Below are 20,123 nucleotides of genomic sequence, written 5' to 3'. Positions count from 1 at the left end.
AGAGAGACCAGAACTAAACCCCTGCATATACAGTCAACTAATATTTGACAAGGGAGTCAAGAGCATCCAATGGGGAAAGGACAATCTCTTCAACAAATGGTGTTGGGAAAACTGGATAAACACATGCAGAACAATGAAACTGGACTCCTATCTTATACCTCTCACAAAACTTAAGTCAAAATGGACCAAAGACTTACACATAAGACCTGATACTAAAAAAATCCTAGTAGAAAATGTAGGAAAAAAGCTCCTCAACATAGGTCTTTGCAATGATCTTTTGCATATAACACCTAAAGCACAAATAGCAAAAGAAAAAATCAACAAATGGGACTACGTCAAACTTAAAAGCTTCTGCGCAGTAAAAGAAACAATTAACAAAATGAAAAGGCAACCTACAGACTGGGAGAAAATTTTTACAAACCACAGACCAGATAAGGGGTTAACATCCAAAATACAGAAAGAACTCATACAACCCAATAACAACAAACAATCCATTTAAAAAATGGGCAGACTGGGGCTGGCCCTGTGGCCGAGTGGTTAAGTTCGCACGCTCCGCTGCAGGCGGCCCAGTGTTTCGTTGGTTCAAATCCTGGGCGGGACGTGGCACTGCTCATCAAACCACACTGAGGCAGCGTGCCACATGCCACAACTAGAAGGACCCACAATGAAGAATATACAACTACGTACCGGGAGGCTTTGGGTCAATGGATGAACGGATAAAGGAGATGTGGTGTATAATTATACAATGAAATATTCAGCCATGAGAAAGGAGGACATCCTGCCATTTATGACAACAAGGACAGAGCTTGAGCACATTACGGTAAGTGAGGTAAGCCAAACAGAGAAAGAAAAATAGCACATGATACCACTTAGATGTGGAATCTAAAAAAGCCAAACTCAAAAGCAGAGAGTAAGATGGTGGTCACCAGGGGATGCAGGTGTGGGGGGCTGGACAGCCGTTGTTTAAGGGTAAAAACTTACAATGAATAGCAAATAAGCCCTAGAGATCAAATGCACAGTACAATGAATATAGACAATAACATTATAATCATCAGATTTGCTAAGAGACTATAACTTAGCCATTCCAACCACTAAAAAGAGAGGATAATTATGTAATGTGATAGAGGTGCTCATTATTGCTAGTGGCAATCATATGACTATATACAAATGTATCAAATTAACATGTTGTACACCTTAAATTTACATAATGTTATATGTCAAGTATATTTCTAAAACAAATAATTCCCCTAGAGCTCAGTGTTATCAATACATTATGGCCCTGATTTCTTAGAAGTGATGACTCAGTCACTTCTTAATGAATTCAGGAGAACTCTAGGCGTCTAAGAGGTGAGGACACTCAAATCAGGCCAAGAAAGTCATTAGTTCAAGTCTTTCAGACTCCATGTCTTTTCCCTGCTGGGTAAGCTGACGAGCCACCAGGATCTATTCAAATGATGAATAGGACCCCAAAATATTAAAACTAACATCAAAGATCAATTGTTTAGGGTCAAGGGCTCATTGAATATGAACTTCTGCATTTTGGATGATGAAACTAGGCCATTTTGAAATTCAAAAATGTGATAAGTTAGGTCTTTAGAACACCAGTGTTTGTCAGATAGAATTTGTTTCAAGGACTTGATTGCAAAATCCTGCCAGAAACCAGAATTTGGTCTCTAGAGAATTATTAAATTCTGTTTATTCTAGAGTCACATGAAAGCATATTTCAGTGGAAAAAAATTAGCATCAGTAAAATCAGATAACAAATGGTCCTTTGGAGAGTCTGGTGGGAGCCACGTGAGTCTGCAGTATTTCTGCAACCCACCAGCTAGTTGAGATGTCTTGCCTCATTTTGGTCATTGTCATCACAACCCATCCACTCTTCCGTCTGCTTAGACACTGAAAGACAGCTATGAGTAATTTTCCATGCAAAAACCCCAAACCAGTGAAATATGGAAGTTTGACCTGAATTCCATGTCAAGTTTGAGGGTTACCGGGCAACACAAAACGTAGAGCTGAGAAAGCACTGGAATGGAAGCAAAACTGAAAAGCAAAGACACTTCCACACTCCCCATCGTCTCCAGAAATGAAAGCAGCTGAAATGAGAACAACTCTCCTTGCTTACCCTTCAGAGACAAAGCGGCAGGAAATTGTGAGATTCCTCCCAGAGCCCCACTTGCGAGGAAGCCCATTTAGCAAATGGCATGAGTTGTGGATCTGTTGTTATTGGTTTTCTTCCCTGGGAACACAGCACACTGGGGATTCAGCTGTACCACAAACGGTCTTCTAAACCCTCAGACTTGTCAAGTGCAGACTGAGAACCACTCCTTATGGGTTTGCAAACAGTCATAACTCTCCTTCTTGGCTTACTCATTCTTGGCACTCTTGAATTGCTAGAAGAAAGCTTTTGAACCCATCAGTCAGGCGCTCATGCTATGGGCCACCGTTGGCTCAGTCTCATAACATCTGCTCTGTGTTTTCGTTGCATAGGGAACCTGAAGCCCCCAGGACAAAAGCGACAAGCCAGGAACTAAGCCATGGAGAGTCTTCAGAGAGAGAAGCACCCAAAACACAGCCTCCATCTTGCTGTTTACCAAAATTAGGTCACGTTTTTCATCTTTGACGAAAGTTCCTCTAAACACTGAAACGAAAAAAAAAAAAAGACTAAAATAATATACTTTAACAGAAATATAAAGAAAATGATTCCCAAATGTCTCTCTTAGGGGGTAGATTTTTTTATTATGTGTAATAACTTATAAGATTGATTGAGTGCCTGCTTCATGCCAAGCATTACCCTCAGTATTTTATGTGAATTAATTTATGTAATCCCCACAATAAGCCACAATAAATTCCGCTCGTAGAAATCAGTATCATCTCTATTTTACAGGTGAGAGAACTAAGATACGTCATATGTCTAAGGTCCCAGAACTAAAAATAGCAGAGCGGTGACTTGAACCCACATATGCTGATTCTAGCACTCAGATTCTTAGCCATTAGATCTTATAGCCTTTCATGCTTACTAAAGCATAGAAAATCAAACAAAGAAATGAAAATCAAGTTCCGAGGCTTAAAAACCTCCTGACTTTTACGTACTGGTAATTACTCCCACAGGAATCTGTAAATATCCATTTTCTCTCATGGACTCCATAGGTGGGTACACAGGCCAACCAAAAGGTGCAGAAGGCATCTTTGGGTTCCCTCCCTTTCACAGACTCGGCATTGCTGTGCCACAGCAGGCAGCAACAATGCTCGCTGTGCTTCCCAGACATGTGTGAGAATGAAAAGGAAGGACTTCATATGCAGCGGGAGCAATCAATCTCCTGTTGATAATAAGCCATGTGAGTTAGGAATTGCGTCTCTTTAATTCACTGCTATATTAGGGTTCTCCAGAGAAACAGAACCAATAGGAGATAGATATCTATCTCCTACTAAAATATATATACCAACATATGGAGGTTAATTATGAGGAATTGGCTCATGCAATTATGGAGGCTGAGAAGTCCTACAATCTGCCCTCTGCAAGATGGAGACCCAGGAAAGTGGGTCAGAAAGTCCAGTCGAAGTCCAAAGGCCTGAGACCCGGGGGACCCAATCCCAGTCCAAGGGCAGGAAAAGAGCAATATCCCCGCTCAGGCAGGCAGGCAGGACACAGACAGGGCGAATGCCTCCCTCCTCTGCCTTTCTGTTCTTTTCCGGTGTCCAACAGATCGGATGATGCCCACCCACACTGGGCAGGACGAGCTACTTGAGTCTGCACTTCAAATGCCAGCCTCATCCAGAAACACCCTCACTGACACACCCAGAAAAAATGTTTAATCTGGGCACCCTGCAGCACAGTCAAGGTGACACAAAAATTAACCATCACGGCTGATGGGTGTCCAGTGTTAACGTATGCTTGACATACCGCAGACATTCAGTTACTATTCAAGGAGTGAGTAAATTCCATCACGCGTGTGTACGTGTCACATGGATGCCACAGATGATGATCTGTGACTACATCATGCACATATGTCTTTTATTTAGAGAGGGTTTTCAATGATTGTGAGTTCACAGAAAACATGAACACTACACTTGGTGAAATGCCTAAAAGGGAGCAGACAAGCCTGTGAACACTACATTTTTAAAGGAAGAAGGAATGTCTGTTTAAATCTAACTGAAAGAAGGCTGACATCGATTGTAGATTTAATGGAAAATGGTAAAATACAGATGTCTCTTTAAAGCACTTTTAATAAATTAGGCGCCCAAAATAAATTAGAGGCTCTCATTATAATTTATATCTGCCAACTATTTATTAGAAAGATTTCCTTTGGTAGATAGCATTTTTACGATACCATCGTTACTGCCAACACAGTTTTTAAAAATACAGTCGATTAAATAGTATAATGATTCCGATTGAAGACTGCACCAAAATAGTAAAAAATATATCAGTTGTATTTCATCCAGAACCAAAAGAGATTAGATTTACCTCATCCCTGGATGTGGTATTTGGCCCAAATTGCATTTTTGCAGCAGGGTGGAGTTTGAGATCAAAACCAGCAGAAATATTATGCATTTAATGAAAGCCAATCTTCTGGCAACTACGCTAAGCACTGCTTTGTCCTATTTCTGTGGAATTTTGGTCACATCCCAGATATCAAAGAATATTCTTTATTCCTACAGAACTACAGCCTCAAGAAAGACAGACACCATAGCTGCAATAACGCTTCATTTAAATGCCAGCTGTGTTTCTTCATTTGCTGAAATAAAAGTACACATGAATAAACCAACAGAAATCATACATCTAAGCCCTTCACTTTAAAAATGAACAATGTAGATGTCTTCCCTGAAAAAAAGAAAGAGGGTAATTATTGCCTGTCAAAACCAGCAAATCGTGAGCATTTTTGGAGCTAAAAGGGGACCTTGGAAATAATCTAGTCCCATCTCCTGGTTTCACACCCAAAGAAAATGGGACACCAAAAGCTGTCCTGATTTATCCCTAACCACCTCACAGCTACTGCAGGACAGAGCTGAAACCAAGACCCAGGTCTTCTGTGCACAGTCCAGATGTTTCCCACTGTCCCGCGCTGCCTGGCTGCAATGCTGCACTGTTCACCCTCAGGAACTCTTGCTCCCTGGCTTGGTTTACCCAGGCTCTGGGGAGAGTTCTGGAACTGGCTTTCACTTGAAGATACAACACAGCCCCCGGGAACCCGGCATCAAGTGCCCTGGGGTCCCTCTATAGTCATTCCGAGCACCAGCACTTGGCCCTTGAGGACAGTATGGAAGTTTCCTTTCCTCATAGTTGTGTCATTCACTTCTGACCCCCTGGGTCAGACATGCATCATGACCACATTTATTTGTGCTGTGATATAATAGAAAGAGTTCTCTAAGACACACCTTTCAATTAAAATCATTTCTATTTTTGTGTTATTCTTTTTTCTGAGCAGCCAAATTTACTACATTTTTCTATCATCTGAAAGGAAACCTCTCCCACACTCTTCTCCATATACTTTTCCCACATCCTTTTTCTCTTGTTTAATAATATCTCATCTGCTTTTCACGGAGCTTGTCAAATCCACGACAGAGCAGCACATACGAGCATCAGACAGACAGAACTCTGGTGTAACATGGTGCTGCAGAGGCCTGAGCTGAGTTCCAAGGTGCACCTCATCTTGTGATCCAAACAGAACCATGCATCCCCAAGCCAGGAGGGTCGATCCTCACGGTGTCAGGCCACTACAAGAAGCTCTGTCCCCACTGATGTTCCTGCCCATCTAGCCTGCAGATGTCAAGTTTTCCTCAGTGATGACCTGATACTACACGTGTGTACCACCCTGTCGGCATTTCCATCTAGAAAATAAATTCCTTCTAGAATAAGAATTGTGTCCATTTACTTGATCTCCTTTATTCTACAATAATCTAAAGATTAACAGATACTAAACAATTCACAACATATGTGATTATAATGAGGAAAGGCCCCCAAGAGTTAGAGGTGAATCCCAACACTGTCTTATAACTGTTCATTTTCCTACAGGTGATGGACGCACCATTTAAAGATGCAAGAAGCTGGGCAGCGGAGGTGATCCTCAACGTGACTGCCTCAAGCCTTGGTTTTCTTTGAGTTTCAGGAGTCCAATTCTGGGAGCTGAGGCACTTAGATTAAGATACTAGCCTGGTTTCTTGCATGCTTTCATGCAACAAGCCCCTCCCGTCACATGCATTTGATATCCACCAGGAGGACATAACACCTGCTTTCTCTTAAAAATCCCATGTAAATTTTGGAGATAAAAGGGAAAAAAGTCTCTGAAGCATGGAGCTATCAATATTATTATGGTAAATTTCTAGTTCTACCTATTGCATTTTAACAGAAATTCCAGTTTCATAAAATAAAAATTATTGGTAAGAGAGGCTAGAGTGCCATTTATAAATGATTTATGTAACATTTTATAGTTTTGCACATTATAATTCAGTAATAAGAGGAAAAAGAAGAAACACTACATATTTTCTTTCACAATTATTCAGAGTAGCATATTTTCTTAACAGAATTACTGGGAGAAATTACTAATTTCTACTTTTATGAAATGACCTTAGCCATAACTCATTCTATAAAGGCAGTATTTAATTAAATGATCATTTCCATATTATTACAATATTGTTGACAATAATGACAAATAATTCTCCAGAATATTCTAGCAGAAAACTGTAGAGCTTTATTCTTCTTCACATACTCAGATCTTCATTCACTTTAGTTATTTCTCTCATAATTTACAACTCAGAATAATGACTGAGATTCTGGTTAATTCTGTACTTTGCTTCAATCAAGATCCGACACAGCAACAATTCCAAAACCCTTTAACTTGATAGTCATATTTTCAAATTTCTAAACTGTTTACAAGAGGTAATTCAGAAGTGCAAAGTGAGCACTTACCTTAATGTGCAGAAACATCACAAAAGGAATTGCAGCGAACTCAGAACAGAAGCCCCAGAGTATCTAGGCCTGATGTGGGTTTGAGGTTGAAGAGGAGAAATCATACCGATTGGAGTGGAGGAGCAGGGTTGGTCTCTATAATTAAATCTCTGGAATTCCTCTTATTAAATACAGTCACTGCCATTTCTATAATGAGCCAAATCTTACATTAAGCCCTTTACATGGAATTTCCTCCCTTAATTTTCACAATAACTCTATGGAATAGGTTCCGATGTTATCCCCATTTCATGGATAATGTGCTTGGAACTCTAAGACGTAAGTCACACAGGAAGCAGCAGAGCCAAGAGCTGAACTCAGACTCTCTGAAGCCAAGACCAAGATCTCAACCTCTCAGAGCAGGTAGGTAGGCAGGCAAAGTCAAAAAAGAGGGCATGTTCTGTCCTTTGATAAAACTTAGTCACCAGGAACTGACTGCTACCTGAGATGTTGGAAAACTAAATGGTCAACTTCCAGTAGGCAATTTCACAAGAAGTACAAATGAGCCTGAACATGAGAAAAGATGCTGAATTTCTACTAATCAGGAAAATGCAAATTGAAACAGCACTATATCATCTGCTTTTTCTTCCATCTCTTCTGGATGCAAGAGTTAAACACATTAACAGCATCTGGTTTAGGTGAAGACGCTGGTGAATGGGCTTTTCCCCACGTTATTAGTTGTGACTGACACCAGATAAGGCTTTTGTAGAGGAAATTCACTGCTTTCCATTTAGAAGGACATCTGACATTTTGGATGGAAAGAAAAATTTTAAATGAGTAGGAAGGATAATATTTTTTAAATGTTTACCTATTTTCCCTGTATTTTCTCCCACATTTTTTACTGTATTTATTTCTGTGTTGTCTTAATTTTTTTACAATAAGAATACAGTCATATTAGCCTTGTATAATCGTGATATTCCAGACTTTGGGAGTTCAACAACCAGTGGTAAATTAAACACAGAAACAACGTGGAGAGTTGGCAGAAGGTTACCAAGTAGACAGTCAAAACCAAGAAATATCATCTATTAACACCATCGTTTTATTAAGGAAGGGCATTTTAACACTAAAAATGGGAAAGGGACATAATATCAGAAAAATAAAAGTGTTTTTCAAAGAACAGCAATTAAGCAATTCCCCGTCTCCTCGGGGAAGAGCTGAGGTGGGGAAGGGACTCAGCAAGAAGGAGCTGGCCGTTAGAGCACAGTCAAGCCTGTCTGTCTAGCACAGGGACCCTCCGGGAAGCCAGAGCAAAACCACCTTTGCAACCCAACCCCCACAGCTCCCCTCACAGCTCAAGGTCATCTGAGCAGTGCCCCATGCTGCCTAAGATAAGGAGTCACACTACCTGTTCTTCCCTCTCCAAACACTCCATCCATCCGCAGCTGCCCGCAGGCCACACTGGAAACATCCAGCCAAGGTCCCCCATGCCTGGAGTCTGCCGCCCCCATCCAAAGGCACTACAGACTCTCCTTTCTGTTCTGTAGATGGCAGACTTTAAGCTCCCCTCCGAGAGCCCTGTGAAGGTCTCCTCAAGCAGGGACTGGGCAGGCGTGGAGCAAGAGCCCCAGCAGAAGCACCTGGGTGAAGCTGGAAGGCCGTCCTTGCAGGCTCACTGCATCCCAGGCTGCAACTGTCCATGGAGAGGTTTCTAGGGCGATCACCCATATGTGCTCCAGCGTGAGATGCTCAAATCCAAAATGGACTCACTACGGATGTTTTCTTTAGGTGAACATAGTTCTTTTTTTTTTTTTTTTAAAGATTTTATTTTTTCCTTTTTCTCCCCAAATCCCCCCAGTACATAGTTGTGTATTCTTCGTTGTGGGTTCTTCTAGTTGTGGCATGTGGGACGCTGCCTCAGCGTGGTCTGATGAGCAGTGCCATGTCCGCGCCCAGGATTCGAACTAACGAAACACTGGGCCGCCTGCAGCGGAGCGCGCGAACTTAACCACTCGGCCACGGGGCCAGCCCCTAGGTGAACATAGTTCTTGAAATGCAGTTCCTTTTTTATATTTAATAAAATCCATTCTAATATTCACCTTGATTACTCATCACAAATTTGTTCTAGAAACAAAGGGTAAGTGGCTTTTTTTTTTTTTTTAAGTAAATGCCTAGGTGCCAATAATTTTGACCTAGATGGCTAGCAGTAGAAATAGCCTAACTCTCTGTGGCCTCAGAGCACCAACTCCCATACTTTTTATTAGGAAGCAGTGACAGGAAAGAGAAGGAATGGGGCGAGGCCCACGGCCAGAAGGGCCTTAGTTAGGAGAGAGAATTGTTAACTTCAGTCCACACAGGGCATCCAGGAAGACAGACTGCACAGACGCCCCGCCTCCTGCTGTACCAAGGAGGCTCACAGTGGATCGCTCCTCTGCTCCAGCAACTCGTGGGCACCGAGGCATCGCCTCACACCCAGGCTTATTGCTAAACCACACAGATGCTGGAAGGAGCTGTAACAAGAAAACCAGGAATGTGGAACACGCGGTGAGGTCAGGACACGCGCACCACGTGCCCACACACCTGACTCTGCAGTTTCCTCTATCGCTGCGAACACGGCTGCCATTTCTACCACTATCATTAATTAGAATAAAAATCTTTCAAACTTGCTGCACCATTCATCTCTAGAGCTAAGGAGGATTACTCCAGGCTTCTGGGCCAAGTCTCCTAAAAGCCTAGCTGATTAAAGGGCATTAACATTTATATTTTGCCAACACTGATTATACTGATTGCTGGCAAGTGTGTAGGTGATAACCAAGTGCTAACAAGAGGCGCAGGAAGTCCCGTGAGCTCACTCATCACCGAGCAGGGTGCTGGGCAGGAACTCAAGCAGCTGTTTCCTGCTTGGCAAAGGAAGGTTAACACCGGGACTTGAAGGCACCTTCTAGAGCTAACATTTCATGACTTTGATTTGCAGACAACTGTTCACCTACTGAATAGCATGAGCTTCGAAAATCCTTCAAAGCCTAGTTATCCATTCTAAGTACTCGAAATTCTGCATTCGACTTTTTCCTCCCTGTCTTTTATTATGTACCCATGTCTCATTAACGACGCTAATCAAAGAGGAAAGAGAGAGAAGTTCTGTTATGTCAAATTTGCTGAAATAGAAACTTGGAGTTCTGAGATTATCCACAGAATTTTTTGACATATTTACATCCTCTGAAATTGCTCTTCCCTCAGGGGCATTCAACAGTCAGCAGTGGTTAGAGCTCCAACAAGCCAACAGATTCACTGCAACGATTCTGAAGGAAAAAGCTGCAGAGAGTGCAATGAACATCTGCGGGAGACCCTGACACAGCGGGCCGGCTGCAAAGCCAGGCTGTTTGCGATAAGAGTTAAAGCAACCAAGAGTCTTTTCCTTAAAAAACAAAACCAAACCAGAAGCAACAACCAGCAAGTTTAGAGCAAGCTTATCTCCTTTGGTTCAGGAGTGTTTCTTGGCCAACTACGTGTTACTTTTCCCAAGTGTAAAGCTAAATCAACAACCTTCTTGACATTCCTCACACTATAGTTAAAAGCGTCTGTGAAATGTGGAACTAACTCCTCAGTTTAGAAATTGATACATCAAGTTTAGAAAAATACACCATTTGATGAGTGTTTTGCCTACTCATTTAAACTCCATTCCCAGTCATAACTCTTGATTCCCCAAGCAGGGAAACAGACGGAAAAAGAGTGTAGCGTCTTCAGAATAGAACTGAGTGCTACGTGGAACAGCGGTGAAACCCACACACTTATGTTGAGCACTACTTACTCCCACCATCGGTACTATTATTATTACTGTGCATTAGAATTAAGCAGTTTACCGAGCGCTGTCACATATTTTCTCTCATTTTTACATGATCCTCCCAATCCTGTAATGTAGATAAAACAGCAAATATTCAGATATATTAAGTAATTTAGCATCCAGCATCACCACCACCACCATCACCATCAGTGAGCACTGACTATTTGCCAAGCCCTGCATTAAATGTTTTATGTGGATCATCTCATTTAATCCTCACAACAACCCTATACAATTGGTATTATTATCTCTGTTTTACAGATGAGAAAACCTGATTGATGGAGGCCTGGAATCTGGGGTTTATGAGTCCAAGTCCAGAGTTCTTTCCACATTGTTTTAATAATAGAGTCAAAAAAGAACAAAGAGAATGCTAAAGTTTCCAGTTCATTTCATATCAGTTTCCTTCAGACAGAAATAAGGCAAGAAAGGGACCATGAAAAGAAAGTTAAATTTGCAGCCTCTTCTCAAAATAAATACTTACAAAAATGAAGCAGGCAAAAACATTTGCCAAATCTTTGGGAACGTTTGTAAATTGCAGTAAGGCTGCAATTCCACTGGACTTACAGCTAAATGTAAAATTCTACTTTTAAACCTGCTATTGACCAAACAAACAAACAAACAAAAAAGGCTATTAAAAAAGAAAATAGGGGCTGGCCCGGTGGCACAGCAGTTAAGTTCACACGTTCCACTTCAGCAGCCCAGGGTTCGCCGTTTCGGATCCCGTGTGTGGACATGGCACCGCTTGGCAAGCCATGCTGTGGCAGGCGTCCCACGTATAAAGTAGAGGAAGATGCAATGGATGTTAGCTCAGGGCCAGTCTTCCCCAGCAAAAAGAGGAGGATTGGCAGCAGATGTTAGCTCAGAGCTAATCTTCCTCAAAAAAATAAAAAAGAAAGAAAAAGAAAATAAAGACGACTTTGTTATAAAGCCTGATGGTGTGGGGGTGGTGTACCATGACCAGTAAAGCTCTTAGGTTTCCAAGCCACTCTGGCTGTGCCTTGGTTGGCCCTCAGCTACATTAGATTCAATTTCCACTCAGCACACATTTAATGAGTGCCTACTGCATAGTTGGTGTCAGGGGACATGGAGGTGAACAGGACACTTTTTGTTCCTGCTCTCTGGAGCTTGTTATCATCTGAGGCAAAGACAAATATAACAGAGTAATTATAGTTAGTAAGCTTTACTACAGAGGATTTATCCCAGTCTCAGGAATCAGAGGAGTGTTCCCTGAAAAAATGGCATTTAGATGAAACCTGAAGGAATGCCAGAAGCTACTCTGATAAAGAGGTGACATGAGGACTCAGGGAAGAGAGCATCTCGGGGCCAGGAACTGGGTGTTACTCACAACTTGGGAGAACAGCTCCATCCTCCACAAGACGAGGGAGGTTTCCATCATCTACTCTGGGTGAGATTTCAGAGGGGAGCAGGTTCTCATGTAGGAAGTTCGTCTTTAAAATAGTTCCCTTACTCAGCCAAGTATTCCAATACTCATACGAAACTAGCCTATGACTCCCTTAGTCTGGGAGTAGGATGAAGGAAACACACTGATAGTGTCTCAGCTAATTACAATAGTGGTTTCATCAATGTTTAGGGAACAAATGGGGTATTCCTTTACACAGATGAGAAGAGAGAGGGAAAAAGATAGGTGATTGGGATAGGGATGGAAACAGAAAAGGAACGAATACCCTAAATGAAACAGAACCACAGTAAAGAAAATAAGCAATTTTAATAAGATGAGCACTCAGTTACCTGCATCTGGCCTGAAGAATGCACCACATGTTAGTCCAGATTCATTGATACTGCACATGGGGCCACAGAGAAGATGATACCGCACAGCACATTCACTTCCCTACGTTCTGCTCAGGTCCGTTAAGCCTGTGGATGAGAAGCAAATACACTAGAACCCTGGATTCTTTCCCTTTCCTTTGTATATCAGTTCCCTAATTCATTTCAACAATTGCACAAGTTTTGGTTTTGGATTGCTAAGGACACCAACTGACAGGATAAGAAAGCAGCCCAAAGCATGCTAGGGAAGGAGGAAAATGATAGTTTTCCAGATAATCATGTGCTAAATATTCTCTATTTGTCCATCCAGATACACACAACAATCTTTTCCACCCTGCTCCGTGGGTGACCTACATCGAGAAGCTCCTTCAGGCTTTCAATTGGGTGTGGTCAATGGGGGGCACCAGTAGGAGATGAGGCTGGGAGACTAGTTAGATTGAGGTGCTTCGCCATCCCTGGCTGGTTTCCATTAACCTTGCCCACAATCTTGAAAATAGCCCCTTTATTAATCTCTCCTTAATGGCCTAAGCTGAATGTTCCATCTCCTTCCTCGCCTCCTAGAAATAAAAAAAGACAGTCTAGTCTCACAGAAGGGCCATGCAAGGTTAGGGCGTGCATGATAAACAAGGACAAGGTGGTTTTCTGAGATAATATGTTAGAACAAGAAACCTGCTTGAAAACATCTTTGGAGCATGTCCATTGATTTTCCTCTCACATCAAGAAGAGAAATAACACTGCATTGGGAGGAGATAAGAGACGAGACAGCCAGAACCATCTTAGACAGTGATTCAGGATAACAACCAAGGAATGGGACATCTGGAGAAATTATTTGGGAGGAGCTGACAAAAAGTACACTGGACTTTTCCGTAGCCTCCAAAAATGATAGAGCCTTCCAAATACTTACCTATGCAAACCTCCAGTGCCCGTTTCCTCTTCATCTAGGCTAAGATAAGCCCAGCCAGGATGACCTCAGTGGCCTCACCCTAACCTTTCTTTCCAAAAATGAGTATTTTATAAAAATACTTACCAATTATCTACCAATTTGGCAATAATTTCATTAAGTTACAGACCTCAGGCTGCTAATAGTATAGTGAGAAAGGAAGACCTTCTTATCTGCTTACTCCCACTATAGTCAAGTTCTATTGGCTTCCTTTCAGCTCTGTGCATTAAGGAACACAAATTTAGCTAGATGTCAAGTACTAACCAGAAAGTGAATCTCTCCCTGATAGGTCTAAAACCAATCATCAAATGTTTGTTAATTATCTTTGCTTCCTCCATGAAAAAATGTATACTCTACCATTCAAGGTAAAGCTGCTCATTTGAATTGCTGCCATCCTTCTGTGTCACTCCTTAAGTAACAATGACAGCTAGATTATTTTTTCTCAGCCCAAGAGTAATGCGTTGGGCTTCCTTTTTAATGACAACAATCTTTCTGTTGCCAAATGCTTCACGTCTTAAATAATGGCCTGAATCTTGGCTGCAATTATAAGATAAGCTTTTTCTCATAACCTTTTCACAATGGATTTTCATCAGCTCCTTTATAAAGGAAATGGAAATTTGCATTTAACTTCAAGCTCATGTATCTGAAATTGGATGCAGCACTGGCACATTCAGACATGATATTTACACAGGAATAAAATTTGGTTTATAGAATTTTGTTTAATATTTTATCTCTAAAGGAAAAGAAGGAAAATCTAATGGAAGTTAACAAAGAATCTACAGGCGGAATGGCAGTGTGACTTGAAAGTGAAGATAAGATATTTCTGTAAATATAGTGTCCTAACCTCTAAATTTGCCAAAGGAAAATCTATTTACCTTCCAAAATTTCTCAGTAACATCTGAGATCCAGATGATACGGCTATCAGCTGGTTTGATGTTTAACTGAACACCAACTGCCAGACAATAAAGGCCACAATAGGAATGGGTTCTACACAGGGAGTGACACCCTCACCGCTCAGGATAGACAACATGACAAGAGCTGTGGTCTAATAAAAGCAAGATGTCCCCAGGAATTAGCAAGAACCTTTCAGGCAAAGTTGTCAGCTCATTTTTTCCAGAACCCAAGCTGGGACTTTGCATAACCTGAGAGTAAACATCCCTGACGCCAGGACTTGAGAAATGCCCAACTCCAAGCTGTGCAGAGTGTCTATCGCTCTCCTGGACTCCAGCTCCCCGGCATCACCCAACTGTCTCCTTCCTTCAATGTTGAACGAGTACTGCCAGCTTTGATGGTAGGTGGGATCTGCCCACATTACAGTCTCAAAAGGAGAAAACATTCAAAACCAAATGAGACAATGGCTAATTCAAAGGCAACATCTGTGGGAAATATGATTGCAAACTAGAAAAGCAAGTTGTCTATCAGGAGACGAGTGATTCATAAATGTTTCTGGCAGGGGCTCACACAGATGGAGTCGTGCACACATGCTATTTTTCCCACTAGGATTTCTGCCTAACAGAGTAAGTGATTGCAGACATGAGTGAGTATGCATTGTGATCGAAAGCAAATGTAATGAACTTTCTGATCAAAGCACCACTGAATCTCTTCCCTTGTGATATTCCCCACTCTGGCTCCTTCCCTTCAGTAGGCAACTCGCGGAGGTTCTTGACTGAAATGTTTGTGCAGACGCAAAGGCTGTGACTTCCCTCCTGGCAAGGATCTCAACCCTGACAGGATCCAGAGAAAAGAAAAATCCTGCGTCTACTTCCCAGAAGCTCTAGAAAAAAATGCCGTCAGTCCCGTTTTGGCCAAATAGGGCGTGGGAGTTGGTCTCTAGTGTGAAGGCACCACGCGCACAGAATTGAAGAATGTCAGAATTGGGATCTTTCGGCTCCCTCTAGTCCAAACTTCTCATTGTACAGAGATGGAACCAAGGAGATCGAAACGACTTGCGAAATGTCTCATAACTAGTCAATGACAGAACCAGGATTATAACCCAGTTCTCTTAATGCCAAATTTAGTGGGATTTTTCCCCATTATGATAGATGAAGTTTTTTCATTCATTAATTCGTTTACACATCAAATTTTTATTCAATGCCCATCATGTGGCAAGCAATATTCTGAGTACTGGAAAAAGAACAGGGAACAAGAGAGAGAAAAATCTTTTACCTCATTAGTTTGTATTCTAGTGGGAAAGAATTAATTCAAATTCAGATAAACAAGTATATATTATGATAAGCAGTGGTAAAAGCTTCAAAGGAAATAAACAAAGGTCAAGGGATAGCGTGTGACGAGGGGCAGCTGTGTAAGAAAGGGTGCTCAGGGAAACTCTCTTGGGTGATATTTATCAGAGTCTGAATGCAGTGAGGGTGTAAGCCACACAAAGAGATGAAGGAGGAACTTCCCAGTCAGAGAGAACAGTGGGTGCGAAGTCCAGGAAGCTGGAATAAGCTCAGTGTGCTTGGGGCGGAGGGACGTGGACTAAGTGGGGGGAACACTGAGGGGATGAGGTCAGAGAGGCCACTAAAGAGCTTTCCACAGGAGAACAACTTGATCTTACATAGATATTTTAACAGAATATTCAGGCTGTTATATGAAGAATAGACTGAAGAGAAGGGAGAGAGAAAATCAGGGAGGACAATAAGGAGGCATCTCTCTGAGATAGGATCTAAGTTCCTTGAGAGCAGAGATGTTCATTTGACTAATTCATTGCAGCAAAATCAGCACCAAGAATGGTGCCCTGCACATTGTTGGGGTCTCACAGGTAGTTGCTGAATGAATGGATACCTGAGAGGTGAGGCCAAGGGCAAAGCTGGATAGTAGCTTGGACTAGGATAACAGCAGTAGAGACAGTGAAAAATGGATAGAGTTGGTGTTTTGAAAGTAGAAATGACAAGAGCAGGTTCAAGATTGGACATGTATACTTCGTAAGAAAGAACTCAAGAATGACACCTAGGTTTTTGGCTTAAGCCCCTGGGGTGAACAGTGGTGACTTCTCAGGGACAAACAGATTTGGTGAGGGAAAAATCAAGAATTCTGTCTTGATTATGTTACATTTGAGCTGTATATTGGTCTTTCAAATAGAAATAATGGGTAAGCAGTTTAATGGAAACATCTTGAGCTCAGGGAAGAGGTTAAGGTTGGAAATATAAGTGGATAGTGTTTAAAACCACTGAACATCATAGGTCATCCGAAGAATAAACGTAGATGGGGAAGTGACAGAGTGCAAGGAGCTCTGGGGTATTCCAGTGCTCACAGGTGGGTAGTGAAAGCAGCACCAGCAAAGGACTTTTGCCGAACACAAAGTACTACAAAGAAGGCTGAGAAGAAGAAAACCAGAAATTGAGGCATCCCAGAGCCAGGCGATGAAAGTATGTTTCAAAAGGAAGGAGTGATAACAGTCTCAGTTGTTCCTAAAAGGTCAAGGTGAGGACTGAGAATTGACCACACTGAGGTCACTGGTGACACTATCAAATGCAGTTTCAGTGGCATGATGGGGACAAAACCCTCATTGGAGTAAGTCCAAGAGGAAAGAAGAGAAAAGAAAGGGGAGACAACAAGAACAAATTATCTTTCCAGGAAATTTGCTATAGAGAGAGAGCAACGACATGAGGAAGGAGTTGGAAGAAGATGAGGGCATCAAAGAGGGTTTTGGGTTTTTTTCAGGTGAGTGTTATTCCAACAAGATTGTATGCTGACAGGCAGATCCAGTAGAAGCGGAGGAATTCATGTGGGACAGAAGTGGAATACTTGCAAGAAAAAGTCCGAGTCAGACAGAGAAAATGGGATCCAATGCACAAGGGGAGCACTGGCCTTTAGAAGAGCAGGCACAGGAAATCCGCAGGGAGGAAAGGCAGATAGGATTTGGTGGGAGAAAAGAGAGGGAATCCTGTTCTGATTGCTGCTTCTTTCCCAGTGAAATGACAAGAAAGATCACCAGCTGAGAACACGGGGAAGAACGGAGCGTCTGTGATTGAAAGAAAGAAGAACAGGTGAGGAAACAGCTGTAGGAGACTGATTCCCAGCAAGATGCTCCATGCAGCATCCAGTGGAACAGCATCAGAGACTAGCAAAGTCACTGAGCTGCCAAAGAATGGAGGACACCTGCCGAGCCAGGTGTGGGCAGCCAAGGGGTGGCTCCGAGCAAGAAAGAGGTGCAGAAATAGGAGGCAGGAGGCGTTCAGACGATGCTCACCTACATCGAAAATTTGAGAGAGAGCATCACGATGAACACATGAGTGTTGCTCTTCATGGAGATGCAAATGTTAAAAAGTAATAAGTTATTTTTTCTGAACTTATAAGGAAAAAATTTGTCACCTAAAAGTATTAGTTCTTTCATTTAATTAACTCACAATGAAATAATATAGAGTCACACTTTGACCCAGCTACCATGCATCTGTGTTATGACATTTAATTATATAGTAATACATCCTGTACAGGACAGAAGATTAATAACTTGTGAAGTTGAAGCAATTACCTAATAATAGTAATAATGGCAGAATTGCACGTTCCTTTAGAGTACTTGAGAATGGAGGAACCAGAAAGACTTACTCACAATCTGAAGAGTTCTATTGTTTACTCTCTATGGTAGTGTTTATTTTTAGCTGCCTGATTCCATTTTCATGGAAGGTTTTAATAAATTCCTTTTACTGTTTTATAAATCTTCCTCTTAAGTACAGGTTTCGATAGCAGTGCAATTCAAATCTCTGAATGGTTTGAAGGTTTCCTTTTTCCTTCAACACTTTTAAAACACATAAGCTCCAACATGAGAGGCCCAAAAAAAGCAATCTACACAGTTTAGCAATTCTGAAGCTTCTTTGAATTAAAGGAACTGTAACACTGTCATTTTCAAACTGGCTTCGCACACTATTTTGTGGGGAGGGGATTAAAAAACAACTCCCTCTCCACACACACACACTGTCTTATTTCACTCAGGCTGCTATAACAAAAATATCATAAATTGGGTAGCTTAAACAACAAACACTTCTTTTTCACAGTTTTGGGGGCTGGAAGTCTCAAATGGTTGGGTTCTGGTGCAGACTGCTGACTTCTCACTGGGTCTTCACGTGGTGGAAGGTGTGAGGGAGCTCTCTGGGGTGTCTTTTATAAGGGCACTATTTGCACTCATGAGGGCCCCACCCTTGTGACCTAATGACTAATCCTAATTACCTCTCAAAGGCTCCACCTCATAAGACCATCATACTGGAGAGTAGAGTTTCAACATATGGGCTGGGGGGTGGGGGCAAAAATATTCAGTGTATAACATACACATAAATCTTGCAGCTTTTTTCCAAACTCAAATGGCTTTAGGACAAGTCTTTGCTTATCCTTTAGATTTCATTGCAAGGAAGTGTCCTCGTAATTAATTTTCTTTTGTTTTTATTCTGAATTATAGCGAATTTTCTATTTGAAACATCTTGTATTGTGCTAACTCAGGTCTTAATAGAATGTTTCCAAAGTGGTTCAATATATTCTGTTAAAACTTTTCCGACTTTCAGAAGAAAGTGTCTCCTCCACTGTTAAATTCATTTTACCTTTTTTGTTGATCCACATTCACATTGAGTTTCTGGAGAAACATCACTACACACATCAGCTGGCACCTGTGTGCACCCACTCGAATTTTGGGAGCTGAAGTAGAAGCCCCCACACAATCAAGATCACAGCTAGGTGACTACCTTTTTGAATGAGCTGAACTCAACAGGAAAGACAGACAAAAGGATGATTGTTCCACAGTGTTCACTCCTGCTGGGATCAATGCCCTCTATCTGTGCTGGAACCAAGGAAACTGCACAACCTGGAGGCTGGAATCTGAGAGGACCAGGGCTAGGGGAGACGGAAGTCCAACTGAGATGCAGAAAGGGGCTTGGAATGGGACAATTAGACAATCCCAGGTCATATAATCTAATGTCCAAAGCTCAGTCTTTGGAGTTAGGCTTATGTTCAAGTCCCAGCCATACAATTTGGTGGATGTCTACTATTTAAAATGTTATTCAATTTCTCTGACCTTAGCTATAAAATGGAGATGATAATGGCCCTACTTCAGAGAGTTGTGAGGATCACAAGAGATAAACACGTCAGGCAATTAACATACAAGGCATGTGTTAACGCCTTCATTGGTCTAGTTTGCAGAGGAGGAAATGAATCTCAGATAATACTCAAAACAGTCCTATGAGATAAGCTCTATTATTACCATCTCTGGTTTATAGACAAATAAATGAAAGCACAGAGAGCTTGAGTAACTTGCTCAAGGACACCCAGCTAGTCAAAGCCAGAGACAAAATCTAGACTCAGGCAGTCTGGCTCTGGAGTCTGTCCTCCTAACACTTACACAAAACTGCCTCTCACAGTTCTTTGTTCTGCAAGGTCTGTTGAAATGGGAGTTAAAGCTGTGATTGGAATCAGGCAGTAGATGGAAAAGAGGAGGACACAACAACGATGTCAGGCAGAAGTCAACATTAGGATCCAAACAGGCAGTACTGGCTATTATGGGTCATGCGTCCATACAAGGATAGACATCAGAAGCAGGCCAAGAGCCAGGAAAAACTGATTTTCTGGGGGATCAACCTCTATCACTGTCCAGTGCTCATATAGACACACAGGTAATGCTCAATTACAGGATATGAGGGAAGAGATCTCCCTTTTATCTCCTGGAATCCCTAAGTCTGATTGGTGGGAAAATGATTTTG

The 20,123-nt window shown here is 41.8% G+C and overlaps 1 long non-coding RNA gene across 6 annotated transcripts in view; it reads right to left on the bottom strand.

Annotated features, from left to right (window-relative positions):
- LOC106781985 (uncharacterized) overlaps positions 1-20,123 on the bottom strand; it is a 327,364-nt gene that overhangs the window by 242,193 nt on the left and 65,048 nt on the right. For all 6 annotated transcript variants that reach the window (XR_011429326.1, XR_011429323.1, XR_011429324.1 and 3 more), the window contains 2 exons: positions 12,465-12,590; positions 2,123-2,638 (listed from right to left, as the gene is read on the bottom strand). This is a non-coding gene — a long non-coding RNA (uncharacterized lncRNA). The remainder of the gene's footprint in view (positions 1-2,122; positions 2,639-12,464; positions 12,591-20,123) is intronic.

This window comes from Equus caballus, chromosome 19 (assembly GCF_041296265.1).
Source record: "Equus caballus isolate H_3958 breed thoroughbred chromosome 19, TB-T2T, whole genome shotgun sequence".
Classification (NCBI taxonomy): Eukaryota; Metazoa; Chordata; class Mammalia; order Perissodactyla; family Equidae; genus Equus; species Equus caballus.
The sequence above is the reverse complement of the archived record's forward strand: the minus strand, read 5'-3'. Positions and strand labels throughout refer to the sequence as shown.